At 42.3% G+C, this 21,773-nt stretch overlaps 1 protein-coding gene across 8 annotated transcripts in view; it reads left to right on the forward strand.

Moving 5' to 3' along the window:
- Nucleotides 1–21,773, forward strand: part of tbc1d5 (TBC1 domain family, member 5) — a 551,970-nt gene that overhangs the window by 403,301 nt on the left and 126,896 nt on the right. The window lies entirely within an intron of this gene.

The raw sequence follows: 21,773 nt of genomic DNA on the forward strand, positions 1-21,773 counted from the left end.
ACAACATTGGTATGGAATTGGCTGAGCGGCAGGAAACAAAGTAGTGGTTAATGGATGTTTTTGGGCTGGAGGAAGGTTTGTAATGGAGTTCCCCAGGGGTCAGTGTTAAGACCCTGGCTTTTCCTCATATTAATGACCTAAATCTTGGTATACAGAGCATAATTTCAAAGTTTGCAGATGATACAAAACTTGGAAGCATTGCAAACTGTGGGAAGGATAGTGTAGACATTCAAAAAGACATAGACAAGTTGGTGGAATGGGTAGACAGGTGGCAGATGAAGTTCTATGCAGAGAAGTGTGAACTGATTCATTTTGGGAAAAAGAACATGGAGAGAAAGTATAAAATAGAGGGTACAACTCTAAAGGGGTTGCAGGGGGCCCCTTGGATGTATCTGTGCCTAAGTCATTGAAGGTGGCAGGACAGGTTGAGGGCACGGCCAACAAAGCATAGCAGCATGGAGTACAGGAGAAAGGAAGTTATGTTGAACTCGTATAAGTCACTAGTTCGGCCTCAGCTGGAGTATTGTGTCCAGTTTTCAGCGCTGCACTCTAGAAAGGATGTGAAGGCATTGGAGAGAGTGCAGAAAGGAGTCACAAGAATGGCACCTGGGATGAGGAACTTCAGTTATGTGGAAAGATTGGAGAAGTTAGGACTGTTTTCCTTGGAGAAGGCAGAGAGGAGATTTGAGGGAGAAATGAGGGAGAAAATGTTCCCACTCGTGAAAGGATTGAGGGCAAAGATTTAAAATAATTAGTAAAAGAAGCAATAGTGTGAGGAAAATCTTTTTCACACAGAGTTGTTAGTTTCTGGAATGCTCTGCCTGAGTGTGGTGGAGACACGTTCAATTGAAGCATTCAAAAGGAAATTAGACTTATCTGAAGGAAAGGAATGTGTAGGGTTGCAGGGAGAATGGAACTAGGTGAGTGGCTCAGTCGGAGAGACACAATGTAGACACAATGACCCAAATGGCCTCCTTCTGTGCTGTACTGATTCTGTGAACATGTATGTGAGATTTTTAATTTAACGAGTGAATCTCCCATAGAAACATAAGGGCAGTGAAAGATAATGGGTGCAACTTTCTGGACCTGTCACAGCTGGGGCAGGGCCAGAAAATGCGACGAGCCATTCAAACGTCCATTTGCTTTGGCAGGACCGGAAGATCCTGCCAGCAGGAGGGGCTGGAAAATTCCAGCCAATGAAAGTGAAGGAATTGATCATGAGATGTCTTCTTGCTTAGCCGGTTAGACAATTAAATAATCTTAAGAGGAATGATGATTTAAGTGATGTATTGTATAGGATTTCACAGTAGGTTTATTTGGAATTCAACACCACAGTCTGACCCATTCAGATTGAATGGGTTAGACTGGGGTTGAATAGCCATAAGAAAGAAAGGAACTGAAATTAGCTTGGTAAGGTTAAAGTAAGGCAGTGATTGGTAACGTAGAAAATCAGAATGGACTAGAAGGCTGAAGAAAGTCAGTGGATGGCTGTGGCAGATGGCATTTATTTTTAAGTTGGTCCCAACATTTTGAAGATCTGATAATAAGAGTGGGGCATCATTAATAATGGCAACAGGGAGTTTAGGAATCTATTTTTTAATTGCCAGATGGGGAGTGGTTGCAAGGCAGAATCTCGATTTTGAAAAGGATGAAACTGGAGAAAATGGAGGAAGAAGCAATTATTAAGGCCAGTATAAATTCTAAATGGGAGTGGGCATCCAGGAGTTCTAATGGCAGTGTCGCTATTCATGTATTTCTAGCTTGATGACATTAGGGAAAATCTTTTCACCGTAGGAACACAGACCAGCAGAAGGAATTTTAAAAAGTACCCTACCCTAGGGCTTATAGGGTAGATGTAATTTGCAGACAGTAGGTTGCAGTGATAGTGTCACTAGTGGTGGGAGAAACGAATAGCAAGCGTTATAGTTATTAAAAGTAATGGAAATGGGCTTTACTATTGCACAAGTTGCATTTTTTTCTGTTACTTGTTAGTCTACCACATTTCAGTATAGTCATGCTAATCACTCAATCAGTTCAAGTGTCCTATGTTCAGGAGCTTGCCCATATTGTTCAATATCTAATTGTACACTAGCGTAACAGGGCATAATGATAGGACAGTCCCAGGAGCTGAACTGGTTATTGTGTCGTTCATCCACTGTGATGTGTGCTTCTCCAATTTTTCCAAAGCAGACTGAAACACTCAATGCAGCAAGGCCACATACGGATAATCATTTTACAGGAAATAAATAGAGAACACAGATGTAATCAGATCTCACCTTGATTTAACTAACTACAGAACCTTCCTTGAAAGCAAGAATATGTCACACTGTCCCTAGCAGCAGGCTCATTTAACTTTTACTGGTCAGGTTTGTGATGAGTGAGTTTTCCCTTGATGGGCCATAATTCTTCCCCAGACCCAGCTGGCACACCAACTGCCCATTTGTAGCTGTGCAGGTTTTCATTTGTCTTTTTCATTTTATTACCAGTCTGTGGGAGGGCAATGCTTCTGAATTCTCCCCTGCTCAGTAATTCACCAGTAAGCCTCAATATAACTAACTACTGCTGCTCCCCACCTTGGACAGTGTTACTCACAATAAGAGGTTGTGGTGGAAGAATTAATCCAGGCTGGTCTTTTGGTTCAAGCTGGTTTATTTTCAAGACAACTCCTCAGTATTACTGACTTCCAAGTAGCTTTCCACAGAGTGTTCCAGCTGTATCTTTTTATTCTGTTTAGATGGGATAAAATCAATGCACATCATCTGTTTAACTAGCAATTGTCTTTAACAAGGTGATTGCTGTGCAGTGTGATTATTTAAACATTGACAGATTCCCTTCTTTTATTTTCAAATTAAAACTTGAGAAAAAAAACTTAAAGAACTTTTTTTTAAAACAAACAGAAGGAAATGGCACGTATTTCCACATCTATAGTTCCTGTATTTCCTTTACCAAAATATAGATAAACAATTATAAAACATTTTTTTTTTCATAGCATCATTAAAACATAAGACACTCCTCTTCCAACACGTTTAAGAATTTCTTAGAGCAGGCACTTTTCATAAAACAGTGACAGTTGGTGACTTGTGCCAACCCATTTTATCTTAAAGATCTCTCTAAGATTTATTTCATACTGGCTAGGTCTATTCTTAGCCTTTTTTCAGTTACACTTTTGTGGAATGAATGTTGTCCCAAAGAGACCAGTTATCAACATAACATTCTATGGGCAAACTTTTCTCACATTAGACAAGGGGCAGTATACTGGCAGATATTATATAAGTAAACCCCCATATCTAATGCTTCTAAGGCCAGTGTTTCAGCAGCTAAGTGCTCTCCACTACCCTTTTTATTTTCTTGGCCTCCTAAGCCAGCGGGCAACATTTATCATTCTTTGCCACCAAGAATAATGATAAACCCTGCTGTGCTAGAGTACCCATCTGGAAGATTGGCATGTGAAGCATCACTAAAAATGACCAACCTTATTATCTTCTGGATCACCAAAGGCTATAAACTTGAGCACACATCTCTCAGAATTTAACTTTTTAAGTGTTTTATTTGCTCAACTGTAGCATGTTTCATCATGGTACTCAGCTCCAACACATCATAACTAGCGACAGGTCTAGTCTGATTGCACAACCAGTTCAACTGCCCAATCAAACTTCTCAACTGTTCCATTTCTTCCATGGTAGCAGGATCCTCCTGTGAGGATCTAACCTGAGTTATTGGGATATGAATAACATTTTCTAGATAAGATTGTTGATTCAAAGTCATTCCTAACTTGTTCTGCTTAATGTCTAAACCTATGTATTTAAAAAGGTCCCTGAAGCCTGACTTCCGACTTGAATACCTTCTTTATGTTCTCGATTACCCATTGTTCAAATTCTACAGAGCCTCCCCACAGGAAATCATCAATATGCATGATAAAGATTCCAGCTAGTTTCTCTTCATGATACCAATAGAACATCGCAGGGTCTGCCTTTAACTGAATGCAACCTGTTTTCAACAGGACAGACCTTACAGAAAAATATCATACTCTTGATGCATCATTCAATCCATAAACACACTTGTTCAATTTCCATAGCTTTCCTTCTACATCCCCGGCTTCTTTGGGCAGTTTAAAGAAAAACTTCCCTTTGAAACTTCTCCCCCTGTAAAAATGCAGCCTTTATAATCAATTTGCACTCCCAGGAATAGGATGCTAAAATATAAAAATCTTCAAACTCACTTTCCTCACAGTAGGCGAGTCTACTCCAGCATCCTGATCCTCTAGTCTCTTCCAAGCCTCGGGCTACAAATCTCACTTTGGCCTTGTGCCATCTGGGAGTACCTTTTCTGTATGGATCCATTTGAGAGATAAAGCTGGCTGTCCTCTGTCAGGTATTTCAGAATATACCCCAAATTCCTTCCAACTTTTTAAAACTCTGTTTGGCTTCCTTTATCAGCTTATTGTCCAATTTATTAGCAGCTACTAGAATTTCTGATTTAAGGACTTCTACTCCTATTGAGATTGCTAGCTTGCTCTCTAGTCCTCATTCATGTTAAGCTACAGCCTCTACTCACATTCCTCTCCCTTTCTGGACTACTACTATATGATCTTTATCCCGCATGAGCAGAACCCCATTCGCAAGTTTGTGATTTTTTTTCTAGGGTCACCATCACTTTCTGTCCACTATGAGAACTCATACTGCGCTTTCTGGGTTTCCACATCTTTACCCCAGTTTGCCAATCAATAGGTCGTGTCTCCTGTCCTTTATTCTGCACATTTAGCCAATGTTTGTATTTACCAGTGGCCTTTCCTGCTCTCCCTATGGTGGTGGAATCCCTCCACACATTGGTCCCTTCTGGCATGTATGTTACCTTTGTTGCCCTTTTGGATGAATAGCATTGTCCTTTACCTCAGTGTCAGTCAACCCTGTATCTGCCATCATTGGCTCCTCATAACTACCTATATTATAGGTATGTGAAATGCATGGTGCCTCCTCGCGTTCTATGTCCTGTTCAAAACCTGTAAAGGTATAGTCAGTACCAACTAACTGTGAAGAATTTACCCTAACAGTTTGATTGCCGTGTTGCACACTTACTACTTTCCCATCACTCCCTATTACCTTGCCAGGTCCTTTCCAATCTTGCTGGCCTTCCCTTTTGTAATATACCATGTCTCCTTGTCTAAACTGCATTTCCAATGGTCTTATGCGATGCTGTAGGCCTGCCAAATTTTCTGAAACCTCAGCTTTAATGAATGCTTTTCTGCCCGCATGCAAAGCGTTCAGATGAGCAGAAAAGGCGGAGCTAATGCTAGTCCCTTCTAGAGCAGGGGGAACATCTGACAACACCGAAGGTAACTTCAGATTTCTTCCGTACACCAACTGGTATGGACTGTACCCCCCAACCATTTGCAGAGAGTTCTTTACATGCATCGCCTATGCTAGTGCTGTTTGCAATTTACAATCTGGTTGATCAGCTAATATTTTATGTAACATGTCATCTATTACCACATGGTTTCTTTCACAAAGACCATTACTAAACAGACTCTCAGCTGCGGTGTGCATAACTATGTAATTTAAATTTTTGCACGTAGAAATTCCTCATTGGCGAATTCCCTATCATTATCTGTGAGGAACTTCATTGGTGTTCCTAATCCTGTTCCTACCCATTCCTCCATGACCTTATCGACAATGGTCCTTTTATCTTTACTATGTATTACAGTGGATAGGCTAAATCTGGTCACCATATCTAATGAAATGTAGTAAAAAAATGCCCCCATCCTTGTCCCAAACTATCAAGTCGATCGCCACTGTATAATTAAACTCCCTGGCTAGTGGCAAGATCACAACAGGACGTTGTGGTATCTTGTGATATTTAAGACAAATTTCACACTGAGCACTGATTTGTTCAATAAGGTCATCATATCCTTCGACCACTCCCACATCTCAAAGTAGAGTCTTCAGTTTCTGTGGCACCAGATGGGCAAACTGTCTAAGTAATTGCCAAATGATCGTTTTGTCCACCAAATTCTTATTCTCAGCAGTTAACAAAACTTCATAGAACTTTCTGATGAGAAACATCTGGCTTCCTTAGTGGCAAGTAGTAGTAGCCTGACAGTAAAATATAGATCCACATTCCCACCCCCCCCAAACACAATTGCTCTAGCATCATCTGAGCTTTCATCACAGATCGACTTAACAATAGCGGTATCTTGCTAGAAACCGCATCATGACTGATAAAGAGATTGCTATTTTACAAGGGAGGACCACCAGTTTGGAGGATGTTAATGTATTGTCATCTCCAAACCTGAAGCAGGTAGAACTTTCATACTCCTTGACCTTCCGCTGGTCTGCCTCATCGAGAGACTCCAGATAGCAGTCAAGCCAGTCAATGCCACGCCACATATTGTAAAAGTGCAAGCACTGTCCGGAACTGCACGGTTGAATGAATCTACCATCAAGATACTCATCACTGGATTCAAACTCCCAGCGATCAATACAATTCCAACATGGCAGTCACCATCATCATTTTCAGACAAATCCGTCTCATGGGTAACTTCAAAAAACATGATTCCTTTGCTGTGGGCAGTTCATTGCGTAATGATACTGGGAAATCATACCAAAAATGCCGATTAACAATTCCCTGTGCATTTTTTTGGGTTTAAAAAACTACGGTCACCATCCTAGACACTTTTTTTGTCCCGAATCTCAAATTGGCTAGGGTTACGACCATTTTCAGACCTCTTGTCATTAACCCCATCTTAGTGTTGGAATCTTCATTTAATATTTGGTCAACCTTGAAATTCGGTCACCATTGAATCCTCTATCCCTTGTTTCACAGCATAGTTGCTCACATTTGTTAATAAAGTGGCAGGGAACAACTGTTTCCCCCGAATTATTATTTTTTTTTTTTAAGGGCAGCAGCCATTTGCTTTAGGAGAGATTCTTTTCCCAGGAACTGAACCCCTGTTAGTACTCAAATGGGAAATGCAAGCACAGTCCAGTAATTTAAATGCCAATTCCAGAATTTCAAGTTCAAATCTCTAATCTCCTGTACCATTTATCAAAATCCATGATACGTTCTTCCATAGACTGATCATCTGATTTCCTAAACTGATCAAAGATCGTTCAAGCTTCATACACTTCTAATAACTCATCCTTCTTGTAAAACTTATCCAAAAATTGTAACAGAAAGTTCAATCCCTCTTCATGATCCAAATTATCCACTTTCCATTCTGAAAATACCTTACTCCTTATCTTACTTTTGGCTGGTAATGATATCACCAAAGCCATACCTTGCTTCTTCCGGGGTATGGAAGTAACCCAGGTCCACATTTCAACTTGAGCCTTCCATTGCTGATAAGGTTCAGAGTCAGAAAAAAAATTGGTGGATAGTCAAAGCTTGCGATTTTGCACCATCCTTCCACCATTCTGTAACTTAAATTGTCAGCAACAATGCACTTCTTTTTCTTCAGAGGATTGAGACAAAAATCTTCATATACAGCAGTCAATCAGCAAAGCTTAAAGTTCATCCTCTGCTACCATGTTACTCACAATAAGAGGTTGCAGTGGAAGAATTAATCCAGGCTGGTCTTTTGGTTCAAGTTGGTTTATTTTCAAGACAACTCCTCAATTTTATTGACTTCTAAGTACTTTCCACAGAGTGTTCCAGCTGTTTCTTTTTATTCTGTTTAGAATAATAGAATATGCCCATCACCTGTTTAACTAGAAATTGTCTTTAACAAGGTGATTGCCATGTAGTGTGATTATTTATACATTGACAGACAGCACATTTCAATAAAGCATCTCCTGCTTTCTCAAAATAGGACACCATCTTTGCTTTTTGAACCTGGGTTAAGCCAATTTACCCTCATTATTGCTAATTAAAGTAGAAGATGAATCACTACATTCCACAAATTGCTTGTCGAGTTTAATGTGGAACTTCAATGCCTGCAGCCTATGGCGTTTTTTTGATTCACTTTTTTAAAAATCTACAACATTTAAATGTAACTCATTCTTAATTGACTGCATAAAATAATTGAATAAAAATTCTAAAACAAGACATAAGTATTGCAAAAGCATTGTACATGGTGAGTCTGTTTGCAAGAGAACTGGTGGAGAGAGCTGGCTATGTAACAATTTGAATTTTTGGAAGGAAAGGAGAGGATTTAGTTAAGTGTAGCATTGTCTTTTCAAACAACAGGCAAAAATACTACTTTGTAAAATAGTTTTCATTTGATATTGCTTGTAATAAGTCACTAAATTTGACCTGTCTTGTGTGTCTCTGTTGCTGGTTGTCCCTGTTGCTTCTATCTTTCATCATAAGGGCACTTTCCCTTTAATTTTCTGCGTTTGTATGTGTGTTCTTTTGTGTATCTTATTTTATGCATATCCTGTTCTCTCTGTCTTTTCTTATTTTGCCTCCTACTCTTCTCTTTTGTGTAATATGCAGTTCAATGCTAAAAGCATTATAAGGACTTGCAATTCTTGAGAATTAAAATGCTGATCAACAGTGAAACTCTTTCGAGTTATCAACAGTCACAGATTGCAACTCTTTCGAGTACAATCACAGTTCTTGGTTTCCGGGAGTGGGACATGAACCCACAACCCTCTGATTCAAAGGCGAGGGTGCTACGAACTGAGCCACAGCAAATGATATGTGATGCATCATGAAGATGACCAACTGGCTTGGGCCAACAAGGCGGTCTCAGCACAATCAATCCACCATGCAGAGGGAGGATCTGATTCTAGACTGCTATGGAAAGTGGATTATAATTTGGGGTCAAAAAAGAGATTGAAGATTAACAAAGGTAATGCTATTAGGAGTGGAAAAGGAAGCATTTCAGGTGAAGGAGGTATAAAGGATGAAATCTAAAGGGAAGGACAACTGCAGGCTTGAGAAATGAGTGTATTTGAGATGGGGAGTTAAAGGTAAAGAAGCAAGAAAGGAATGTTAAGGTGTGAGCAAGGAATTGAATATAAAGAATGAGGTATGGGGGAAGGGTAGCAGGGGAGAGTGAGCTGGAGGTCAACAATACTCAGTGAATTCAGCGGAGTGAAGATGGAACACCAATTAGGAGTAAAATAGAAAAACACCTGACTTCGATGAAAATAGATGAGAAAGTGGAGTAAGACATCACATTTCTCATCTCACGTGGTGATATAGAGTTCAACCCCCCCACCCCACCGCCAGTCCTCTTCACTAAATAAGAACAATGGGACAGTGCAGAATCAACAGGTAGGTCAGGATTGGAAATTAGAGCCGGTATATCCCAACCTAATGATAGCGATGGCTATGTGGATATGCTAGAGGAGAATTGCCTCAAGGTCAAACAGAATTGCAGGATCTCAAGATAGTAGAGGAAAATTTATTAAAAGCATTTATTTTAAGCTGTAGGCAAAGACTCACTAGGCAGATAAGCAACACGAGGGAATAATCTAATTCACCTCATCTTCACCAGTCCACTGTCACAGATGCATCTATCCATGATGGCATTGGTCGGATTGATCACTGCACATTTCCAAATTCTGTTTTGATGTTGAGGCCATTCTTCATTGTGTTGTGTGGCACTACCACCACACTAATTGAGAAATGTTAGGATTAGGTCTAGCAGTTCAAACTGGACACCCTAAGGGCTATTAGCAGCAACAGAATTGTTCCCTTCTTAATCCCGCAACCATTGGCATGCTGTGATTACGGCGTCCACAACCCACAGGATGCAATGTTTCAAGTCTCCAAGGTTACCTTACCACGTACCAACCTGCATTCCCCATCAACTAGAAGGACAAGGGCAGCAAGTGTATGGGAACACCTTCACCCTCAAATTTCCTTTCAAATTACCTGACTTGGACATATATTACCATTTCTGAGTAAAACCTAACAACATTGTAGGAGTGTTTTCTTTCCATAGGTTGCAGCGATATAAGAAGGTGGCTCATCACCACCTTCTTGAGGGTAACTAGAGTTGAGCAATAAATGTCAGCCTTGCCAATAATGCCCATATCCCAAGAATTATTTTTTTAAAAGGTGAGCCATGCCACCGTGGCACCTAGTGGCAGGTGTGAGAGAATCTGTATTTTTGACTGTGTTTTGGTGTGGAGCCATGGTAAGTTAGCACCTGTGGTGGTGGTCTTTGGTTGACTGGAGATTGTAACTTTTAAAGTACAGAACATAACACAAGTTGATACATTAAACTTTGCCTCAGAATAGGGGCTGACTCTGTTGTAAGATTTAACAGGACATTTTTCAATCTGGAACTGGATAGGCAACAGAAGGTTGCCAACTCCATGCAGCTGAAGTGCTGTGTTATTTTGTGGTGTGTTTGACCACAGTCTGCCTGTTTATTCATGTTCATCTCATGTTACTTCTAGATATTGGAGTATAAGATAGATAATATTGACTGTTTGCTTCGTCGACTCTTGTATAATAAATTATTTACTGTTTGTTTAAAATCTTGGAATCTTGTGGTTTTATTCCCTTAAAAAATAACCGCAATTTTAATCTTGTCTATGAAGAATCATGTTTCGGACACCATGAAGTAGGCTTCGTAGTCTTGGGTCTATGGACAGCAAGTGTTAATAACAACTCATAACTATATACATAAAAGCAGGTATGGAACTGACTCCATTCTAGATCTTTACACATCTCTGTCCAACTCTGGCCTGACCCTGGCTCTGGGTCCTGTGCCTTCTTACATCACTGTGTGGTCAGTAGTGTACTCAATCCCACATTAACCCTGTATGTACCAGATCATACTACTACACCTCTCCCTTAGCCTTTATCCCATGAATATAGAGTTACTTTAGTTTAGTTCAAGTCTCACATTGTTGTTAGTGTTGGGCATTTACCTTATTGTTACAATCTTAATGCTATTCCAACATTATATTATTAACATTAACAACATTCTTGCTACCCGATCTCCCCCCTTCAAGTCCTTGGTTCAGTCAGTCTGGAGGCCTTATAATCCTTCCACGTCTCATTCACCATTCTGTCGGGAGAGTGGTAAGTTCTGGTTCTTCTTGTTGGCTTGGAGGTTGGACTGGCATCTGGGTATGGTTTCACCCGTTTCTTCCATTGCTAGATGTTAAACCATGCCTGGTTGGTCTGGCTGGTTTGGTGGCGCATGGTTGTTGTTACTCTTGATCATTTCTTGCGGGTAGACGAAAATGGTATTCATCTGGCAGTGCCTTTCTTTTTCCGTTTGGGCTGTCGATAGCTCTCTGGGGCTGAGGAAAGGCATTCCTGTGGCAACAAGATGATTGAGTAGCACGCTCACTTTTTTTTGTTGTTGATGATGCGAGACTGCTATGAGATTCCAGCATCCCTTGTGGTTCTGGCACGCTGGCTGGAAGTTGCCGTGTGTGCACAGTGGTTAATGTGTCTACCAATTGTACCATCGTTGTTGTTGGAGGTAGAGGCTCCTCAGAATGTTGATCCTTCTCTGGTACCGCTTCCACTGGAGGTGCTATGGTAGTCCTGTATGCGGCAGGTTGATCTGACTACTGGGAACTTTCCAGGACCTGGAATGATAATTGACAAATTTTCTCCACTAAAGAAAAGAGATCACAGGTGAAATCACAGAGTCTGAATATCCTTTAGTGTTTGAGGACTCAGGACCGTGCTGTTGTGGCTGGCTAATGACAAAGGCAGCCTTGACATCCTCTGCCATTTGAAGGAGATCTAGGGTTACGCCAACGTCCCTGCTCAGAAGAGAGGCTGATTCCAGGCAACGTACATCAGCTCAAGGATCTGTTTGTTGCCATACCTCAGTGGCTGAAGGATCATGCTGATGAGTGGAACTCAGACACTCCCTGTTCCATAAAGTGGAGTGTCCGTCGTTCGAATCCAAATGCCTTGGAGCCATGGTTCCTCATCTAACAGGACTGTCACACTGGCACCTGAATCTAATTTAAAATTTGCTAGGTGACCACTTACCAGGATGTCAACATTCCAAAATGAATAGCCACATTCTCTGATGTCACCCAAGAAGCATGGCTGTGTCTCTTCAGGGTTTTCAGTCTCGACCTCATGGATTAGCTTTGTGATTTCTGTGCACTGCTGGGGTTTTGACTTGCACAGTTTACCAAAGTGTCCCTGTCGTTTGCAGTGGAAGCATTGGGCAGTGCTCGCAGAACACTGATCTTTCCTGTGAGGGTGCTTCACACTGCAGCGCTGGAAAGGGCACTCTGTTGGGCAGTTGAGGAACTGCTTGCCTTGAATTGGATGGTACCCATGGTTTTGTGACCTGATATAGAAACATAGAAATATAGATAATAGGAGCAGGAGTAGGCCATTCAGCCCTTCAAGCCTGCTCCGCCATTCATCATGATCATGGCTGATCATCCAACTCAATAGCCTGCTCCTGCTTTCTCCCCATATCCTTTGATCCCTTTCGTCCCAAGAGTTATATATAACTCCTTCTTGAAAACATACAATGTTTTGGCCTCAACTACTTTCTGTGGTAGCGAATTCCACAGGCTCACCACTCACTGGGTGAAAAAAATCTCCTCATATCAGTCCTGAATGGTCCACCCCATATCCCCAGACTGTGATCCCTGGTTCTGGACTCCCCCACCATCGGGAACATCCTTCCTGCATCTACCCTGTCTAGTCCTGTTAGAATTTTATAGGTTTCTATGAGATCCCCCCTCATTCTTCTGAACTCCAGCAAATATAATCCTAACCGACTCGATCTCTCCTCATATGTCAGTCCCACCGTCCCAGGAATCAGTCTGGTAATGATGGACTGAGGGTTGGTTTCTGTCCCAAGTAGTGTTCTCTCTCCTTGGGATGGTCCAATGTTGTTCATGTAGCTCAGACAGTCGAACTAGCTGGATTGCCTTGTCTAGGGTAAGGTCATCTTTAGCTTGTAGGAGGTCAGAGAGTGAATCGTCTGCAACACCCAAACACAATTCTGTCTAGGATGAGTTCAGAGTTTAAATCGCCATATTTACATCCCTCTACTAACCTGTAGAGATCATTTATAAAGGAATCAACGGTTCCCTGGGCAGTTGGACTATCTTATTAAATGGGTTCTCTCCAACATTTTATTGAATCTCGGGTTGAAACAAACATTGAAGGATTTTAAAACATCATCAAATTTTGCAGATGACTCATGGATAGCTTGCCATGCAGTGATGTCATCTGTAATTGCCCCAATTGACTAAAGAAATGTATTTACTACTTCTGCTTCTGATTTTTTATTTAGATCTCTAGCAATGCTGTATCATAAAAATTTTTTCCTCCAAAGGCTCCAATTCTGTGACTGGCCTGGGCCATGGGTGAATCCCAGGGGAGTTGGAAGTGTGGAATTGTGATCCATTTTGAAGTTATTTGAAAGTGTGGACACAGCTTTAAGAAATTACAGGCTTCTAAGATTGCTTTGCCGTTCACTGCCAAACAACAGAACTTCCCACGCTTGCCGTTTTTTTAAATTCATCCACAGGATGTGGGCATTGCTGGCTAGGCCAGCATTTATTGTCCATCCCTAATTGCCTTTGAGATGATGGTGGTGAGCTGCCTCCTTGAATCGCTACAGTCCGTGTGGTGTAGCACCCATAGTGCTGTTAGGGAGGGAGCTCCAGGATTTTGACCCAGCAACAGTGAAGGAGGTGATATATTTCTAAATCAGGAGATTGAATGGCTTCGAGGGGAACTTTAAGATAGTAGTGTTTCCATGTATCTGCTGCCCTTGTCCTTCTAGATGGTGGTAATCGTGGGTTTGAAAGGTGCATTCCAGTGAGGCTAGGTAAGTTCCTCCAGTGCATCTTGCAGATGGTACACACTGCTGCCACTGTGCATCGGTGGCAGAGGGAGTGAATGTTTGTGGAAGGGATGCCAATAAGGTAGGCTGCTTTGTCCTGGATAGTGTCAAGCTTCTTGAGTGTTGGAGCTGCACTAATCCAGGCAAGTGGAGAGTATTCCATTACACTCCTGACTTGTGCCTTGCAGATGGTGGACAGGCTTTGGGGAGTTAGGAGGTGAGTTACTCATCACAGGATTCCTAGCCCCTGACCTCTTAAAGCCAAGGTGTTTATGTGGCTAGTCCAGTTTAGTTTCTGGTCAATGGTAACCCCCAGGATGTTGATAGTGGAGGATTCAGCGAAGGTAAAGCCATTGAATGTCATGGGGCAATGGTTCAAATCTCTCTTGTTGGAGATGGTCATTGCCTGGCACTTGTGTGGCGCGAATGGGCTTGTCAGCCCATGCCTGCATTTTGTCCAGATTATGCTGCATTTGTCTCGAATGATGCTGAACATTGTATAATCATCAGTGAACCTTCTGACCTTATGATGGAAGAAAGGTCATTGGTGAAGCAGCTGAAGACATCTGGCCCTAGGACACTTCCCTGAGGAGCTCCTGCAGTGATGTGCTGAAACTGAGATGACTGACCTCCAACAACCACAACCATTTTCATGCTAGGTATGACTCCAACCAGTGGAGAGTTTTCCCCCAGATTCCCATTGACTCCAGTTTTGTTAAGGCTCCTTGATGCCACACTCGGTCAAGTGCTGCCTTGATGTCAAGGACAGTCACTCTCACCTTACTTTGGAGTTCAGTTCTTTTGTCCATATTTGAACCAATGCTGTGATGAGGTCAGAAGCTGAGTGACTTTGGCGGAACTCAAACTAAGCATCAGTGATCAGGTTATTACTAAACAAGTGCCGCATCATAGCACTGTTGAAGATTCCTTCCATCACTTTACTGATGATCGAGAGTAGACTGATGGGACAGTAATTGGCTGGGTTGGTTTTGTCCTGCTTTTTGTGTTCAGGACATACCTGGGCAATTTTCCACATTGTTGGGTAGATGCCAGTGTTGTAACTGTACTGGAACAACTTGGCTAGGAGCACGGCAAATTCTGGAGCGCAAATCTTCAGTACTATTGCTAGAATATTGTCAGGGCCCATAGCCTTTGCAGTATCCAGTGCTTTCAGCTGTTTCTTGATATCACGTGGAATGAATCAAATTGGCTGAAGACTGGCATCTGTGATGGAGGGGACCTCTGAGGGAGGCCAAGATGGATCATCCACTCGGCACTTCTAGCTGAAAATTGTTGCGAATGCTACAACCTTATCTTTGCACTGATGTGCTGGGCACCTCCATCATTGAGGATGGGGATACTTGAGGAGCCGCCTCCTCCCTCCAGTAAGTTGTTTAGTTGTCCACCACCATTCACAACTGGATGTTGCAGGACTGCTGACCTTAGACCTGACTCGTTGGTTGTGGGATCACTTAGTTCTGTCTATCACTTGCTGCTTATGCTGTTTGGCATGCAAATAGTCCTGTGATATAGCTTCATTTTTAGGTATGCCTGGTGCTGCCCCTGGACTCTTCAATGAACCAGTGTTAATCCTCTGGATTGGTTGTAATAGTAGAGAGGAGTATATGCCGGGCCGTGAGGTTACAGAGATAAAAACAAAAAGCTAAAAGCTACTGCGGATGAGGTTACAGATTCTGGTTGAGTACAATTCTGCTGCTGATGGCCCACAGCGCCTCATGGGTGCCCAGCCTTGAGTTGCTAGATCTTTTCAAAATCTATCCCATTTAGCATGGTGATAGTCCACACAACACGATGGAGGGCATCCTCAATGTGAAAACTGTCTTCGTCTCCACAAGCACTGTGCGGTGCTCACTCCTACCGATACTGTCATGGACTGATGCATCTGCGGCAGGTAGGTTGATGAGGATGAGGTCAAGTATGTTGATTCCCTCGCCACCTGCTGGTGTCTAGCAGCCATGTCTTTAAGACTCGGCCAGCTCGGTCCGTGGTGGTGCTACTGAGCCACTCTTGGTGATGGACATTGAAGTCCACCACCCAGAGTACATTCTGCGCCCATCACCCTCAGTGCATCCTCCAAGTGGTGCTCAACATGGAGGAGTAATGATTCATCAGCTGAGGGGGGATGGTACGTCGTAATCAGCAGGAGGTTTCCTTGCCCATGTTTGACCTGATGCCATCAGGCTTCATGGGGACCGGAGTTGATGTTCACACTTCCAGAGCAACTCCCTCCCGACTGTATACCACTGTTCCGCCGCCTCTGTTGGGCCTGTCCTACCGGTGGGACAGGCCATACCCAGGGATGGTGATGATGGAGTCTGGGAAATTACCTGTAAGGTATGATTCCATGATTATGATTATGTCAGGCTGTTGTTTGAATAGTCTGTGAGACAGCTCTCTCAATTTTGGCACAAACCCCCAAATGTTAGTAAGGAGGACTTTGCAGGGTTGACAGGGCTGGGTTTGTCATTGTCGTTTCCAGTGCCTGGGTCGATTTTGGGTGGTCCGTCTGGTTTCATTCCTTTTTATTGACTTTTTAGTGGTTTGATACAACTGAGTGGCTTGCTAGGCCATTTCAGAGGGCATTTGAGAGTCAACCATATTATTGCAGACCTGGAGTCACATGTAGGTCAGACCAGGCGAGGACTTCCTTCCCTAAAGGGCATTAGTGAGCCAGATGGGTTTTTCCGACAATGGTTTCATGGTTATCATTAAATCTTTAATTCCAGATTTTTATTGAATTCACATTTTACCATCTGCCATGTTGGGATTCGAACTAGGTTCCCAAGAGCATTTCCCTGGGCCTCTGGATTACCAGCCCAGTAACAATACCACTACGCCACCACCTCCCCTTTTTGACAGGCTTTCCAAAATGGCAACTGCACGCTTCTGCCTGAAGAAGGGTCCATAATGGCTCCATGGGTTGGTTGGCTGCCAACTTAATTTAATCAGAAGTATAGCGTTGCAAGGTGGGATGTGAAGAAAAGAACTGCAGGCTTGCTGTTTAGGAAATCAGATGGTCGCAAGGTACCCGAAGTAGACTAAATTTATTATTTTTTTCTTCTTTGCCAACCTTTCGAGCCATGTGTTGGGACTCTGAGTCAGGGATCGGGATTAGTGATGGGTTTCTTTCAAACGGTGCTTCTGACTGAATGAATAAAAAGGGGTTTCTCAGGACTGGCTGGCCTGGAATTTAAAATATTTATCTCACCCTTACAGGCTGAGCTCTGCTTGCTAGAGCTGGAATTACAAGGGAGATTTCGTGAAGTCTTATGCTGGAGTAAAACTTCTATGTTTTTGTTCTTCTCTCTGGTAAATTTTCTCCGTGTCTGTAGCATCATTTCTGAGTTTGTTTCCGTTCACAATCCGTTGAAAGTTTCCTTTTTCTTAGTTTTTCTGCATTCTTGTGAGGATAAGGGTTTTTGATCCAGATGCTGCCACCATGAAGAATCCGACTCTGGATGCCATGAATAGGGTTTGTATTCTTGAGTATATGAACATCAAGTCTTTATTAATAACTCAACTATATACAACTATACAGTTGAGGGTACAGGTATGGAGCTGACTCCAGCCCAATCTTTACACATCTCTGTCCATCTCTAGACTTACCCTGGCTCTGGGTCATGTGCCTTCTTACATCACTGTGTGGGCAGTACTCTACTCAGTCCCACCTTTATCCTGTATCTACCAGACCTTACTATACAATCTACTTCAACAAAAAAAAGTTGCAGGTCCTTAACCGGATCCTAACCAAATTTTTTTTTAATTCATTCACGGGATGTGAGCTTCGCTGGTGGGCCAGCATTTATTGCCCGTCCCTAGTTGCCCTTGAGAAGGTGGTGGTGAGCTGCCTTCTTGAACCACTGCAGTCCATGTGGTGTAGGTACTGTTAGTGCTGTTGGGAAGGGAGTTCCAGGATTTTGACCCAGCGACAGTGAAGGAACGGCGATATATTTCTAAGCCAGGATGGTGAGTGAATTGGAGGGGAACTTCCAGGTGGTGGTGTTCCCATCTATCTGCTGCCCTTGTCTTTCTAGATGGTAGTGATCGTGGGTTTGAAAGATGCTGTTGAAGAAGCTTTGGTAAATTCCTGCAGTGCATGTTGTAGATGGTACACACTGCTGCTACTGTGCGTCAGTGGTGGAGGGAGTGAATGTTTGTGGATGTGGTGCCAATCAAGCGGACTGCTTTGTCCTGGATGGTGTCAAGCTTCTTGAGTGTTGTGGGAGCTGCAGACATCCAGGCAAATGGGGAGTATTCCATCACACTCCTGACTTGTCCCTTGCAGAAGGTGGACAGGCTTTGGGGATTCAGGAAGTGAGTTACTTGTCGCACGATTCCTAGCCTCTTAACTGCTCTTGTAGCCACAGTATTTATATGGCTAGTCCAGTTCAGTTTTTGAATGTTGCAGGTCTCGTCCAGGACCGTAACAAGGTTTGGGAGTCTGGTTTGGGATCATAACACAGGAACTGTTTTCAGAGGCATATTCACATAAATGTTTTTGTAAGAAGCTTTAATTTTAACTGGTGCAAAAGGCTTTGTGAAAAATTGTGACAACTGGGCGTAGATAAATACATATGTTTTTGGAAAGATAGTTTTTAGCAACCAGAACTTAAATGTAAAAGCCTAAAAGTTGCAAGAGCAAAACGTTGAAGAAGCGGGAAATCTGACATAAAAACAGAATGCTGGAAATACACAGCAGGTCTGGCAGCATTAGTTGAGAGAGGAACAGAGTTAAAGATTCTGGTTGGTGACTTGACAAAGGGTTGGGTTCACAGCTGAAGTCAGGCACGAACCAATTTCTAGGTTAGTGTGTATTTAATCAAACTGAGATTACTCAGTTCCAGTTGCACGTCTGATTGTACACTTGGGGTTAGGTGGCATAGTGAGTTGATACACTACCAATCACTGCTGGGCTATAGGTTCGGAGACTAATGTCTCTCTCTGCTAGATCTAAGAAAATGAGTTTGTGTCCTCTCAACCTAGTTCCCAATAGAGAGTGGTCCTGAATTTGGCACTAAATTAGCAATCCCAGTCAGAGAGACCCCCCCGCCCCCCCCCCCCCCCTCCACCTTAAACCAGTTTATATTTCTCCCTTCTCCTAACTATGCTTCAGTTCTGCCGAAGGGCCATGAAGGCTCGAAACGTTAACTGATTTCTTCTCCGCCGATGCTGCCAGACCTGCTGAGTTTTTCCAGGTAATTCTGTTTTTGTTTTGGATTTCCAGCATCCGCAGTAGCTTTTAGCTTTTTGTTTTTAGACCATAAAAGATGGCTGGTGTGAAATGAAAGGAGCAGGTTATTGCAGGAGGAGATATTGTTCTAAGTTCTGCCTGAATAAACATTGACGAGAGACTATTGCTCTCTATTGATGTTGGTTTACTATGTCTGAACTGAGATTTGTGCTACAACTGTGTGGCTGAAGGGGAGAATATGTGTCACATTTGGGGCAGACAGTGACGTATTGGTAATTTCACTGGACCTGTAATCCAGAGGCCGAAGCTAATGCTCTGAAGATGTGGGTTCAAATTCCACTGCAGCAGCTGGTGGAAGTTAAATTCCAATAATAAATTCTGTAATTGAAAACTAGTCTTAGTGATAGTGACCATGAATCTATCATCAATTGCTGTAAAAATCCATCTGGTTCACTAATGTCCTTTAGAGAAGGAAATCTGCCATCCTTACTCAGTCTGGCCTACATGTGACTCCAGACTCACAGCGATATGGTTGACTGCCCTCTGAAATGGCCCAGCAAGCCACTCAGTTCAAGGGTAATTAGAGATAGGCAACAAATCGTCTTGCCAGCGACGCCCACAGCCCATGAAAGAATTTTTTAAAATATTAATACTAGTATTTCTTGCTTTGATGAATGCAAAAAATATGGGAAAATGTTTGTTTGGTATCATTTGTGGATAGATTATGCGGAGGTTTTTAACACCTAACTATTCCATTTTCTATTGTATTTAATGTTTGTGTATTGACTTTTGAACATAATTCCACCAGTCACTGTTAGAACTTTGAAGGACAGCTGTTCACTTTGGTACAAAGCATGTACCAAATAAAATAAGACTAACTATTGAATCCGGTTTTAATAACAACTGCCAATAGTGCATGGACATGAATTGCTTTTCATTAGGGGTGTCAAACATAGCCTACAGGACAGTCTTAGACGGCCCACATTTTTAAAAATAGTCATTCATGGAATATGGGCGTCGCTGGCTAGACCAGCATTTATTGCCCATCTCTAATTGCCCTTGAGAAGTTGGTGGTGAGCTGCCTTCTTGAACCGCAGCAGTCCATGTCTTGTAGGTACACCCACAGTGCTGCTAGGGAGGGAGTTCCAGGATTTTGACCCAGCGACATTGAAGGAACGGCAATATATTTCCAAGTCAGGATGGTGAGTGGCTTGGAAGGGAACTTCCAGGTAGTCGTGTTCCCATGTGTCTGTTGCCCTTGTCCTTCTAGATCGTAGTGGTCATGAGTTTGGAAGGTGCTGTCAAAGGTCAGGGCATTGTGCCATCTATTGTGGAATGGAACATGTACTTTTAACAGACCAAGAAGATTATAACTTTTAAATTATACACCACAGCAACACCCCCCCAATGGAGTGAGAGAAGTTTTGAGGTTCAGGAAATTAGAATTCTGTGGGAGGATGGGTAAGGATGTGGTGCTTGGGAAGGGCATGGGAGCTTGGGACTAGAGGTCAATCAGGAGACTGGAGCTCAGGGCAGGGAAAGTGTGGCAGATCTTGAGTGTCAGGGGAGAGTGCGATAGGAGTCAGAGAGAGGATAATGGGACTGGAAGAGGGTTATAGCGGAGAGGGTGACAGACAGTGTTGCCACTCCTCAAAGAGTATAAGGTTTGTTTTTAAGGCATGCTGGCTGTTGCACGCAGGCTTGAAGTCTGGTACTTTGACAGAAAATTAAGCCAGAGAAACAGAGTATAAGAACACAGTTGTCCGAAGAGAATCTTGTCATTGTTTCTGTTACTTTTTAGATATCTCTACATAACTTCACTCCCCTGGTACATTACAAAGAACAGTATATATGCTATAATAATAGATGCTTTGAAGGAAATGAGGACATTATCAACAAAACCCGATTGTGTCCCAGTCCCAAAGTGCAGCAGAAGCCATGAGTAGCCCTGGGTAGAATTAAAAAAGACTTGCATTTATATAGCACCTTTCACAACCTCAGGATGCTCCCAAAGCACTTTACAGGCAATGAAGTACACTTGAATTGTAGTCATTGTTATAATCTAGGAACCATGGTAACCAAGTTGAGCACAGCAAACTCCCACAAACAGCATTGTGATAATGATCAGATAATCTACTTTTGTGATGTTGGGCAATGGGTGGAAGTCACATTTGATGCTGCTAGTTATTTCTAATAGACAGCTTCGTAAACATCTACAGTAGCAGATTGATTCAGGGTGATTTCATTTAATGTCCCTTTTAACCAGGGATGAGGTCGCCAATGGCAAATGTTTTGAATCTTTCAAAGTCCATTTGAAATTCATCCATACAAATGATCATTTTTTGATCAGTCAGTTTTGAACAATATCTGATGTAGAAAATTTAGGCACATAATGTGAGCAAGCTACAGATTACAGATACCAATGCAGTTTAAGTGCTCAATCTCCAGAAACAGCATGCAATGTATCATTAATCTGTGATAACCAGTACAATCACATAAAGGCTCATTTAGTTTAGTTGCAGTAAATGTATATAAGAAAAATGCCCAGAAAATGCAATATTAATGTCTGCTGTAGCCCAGGAAATGCATATTACTTTGGTCTAGAAAACCCTTTTCCATTCCATTAAACAGTTGTCTGGATAATCCCCATCTTGTATTAGCAGACTGCATTCTGGCGACTTATTTCATATAATTGTTTTTAGAATATTTACTTCATCTTGCTAGGATAAACTGCTTTTTAACGCACAAATTTGTGGTGGTTATATCACAGCTGGTAATTGTGCATAACGCAAGTTAACAATTAAAGTTATGTTATACCTT

Source organism: Cetorhinus maximus, chromosome 3, assembly GCF_964194155.1.
Source record: "Cetorhinus maximus chromosome 3, sCetMax3.hap1.1, whole genome shotgun sequence".
In the NCBI taxonomy this organism is placed as follows: domain Eukaryota; kingdom Metazoa; phylum Chordata; class Chondrichthyes; order Lamniformes; family Cetorhinidae; genus Cetorhinus; species Cetorhinus maximus.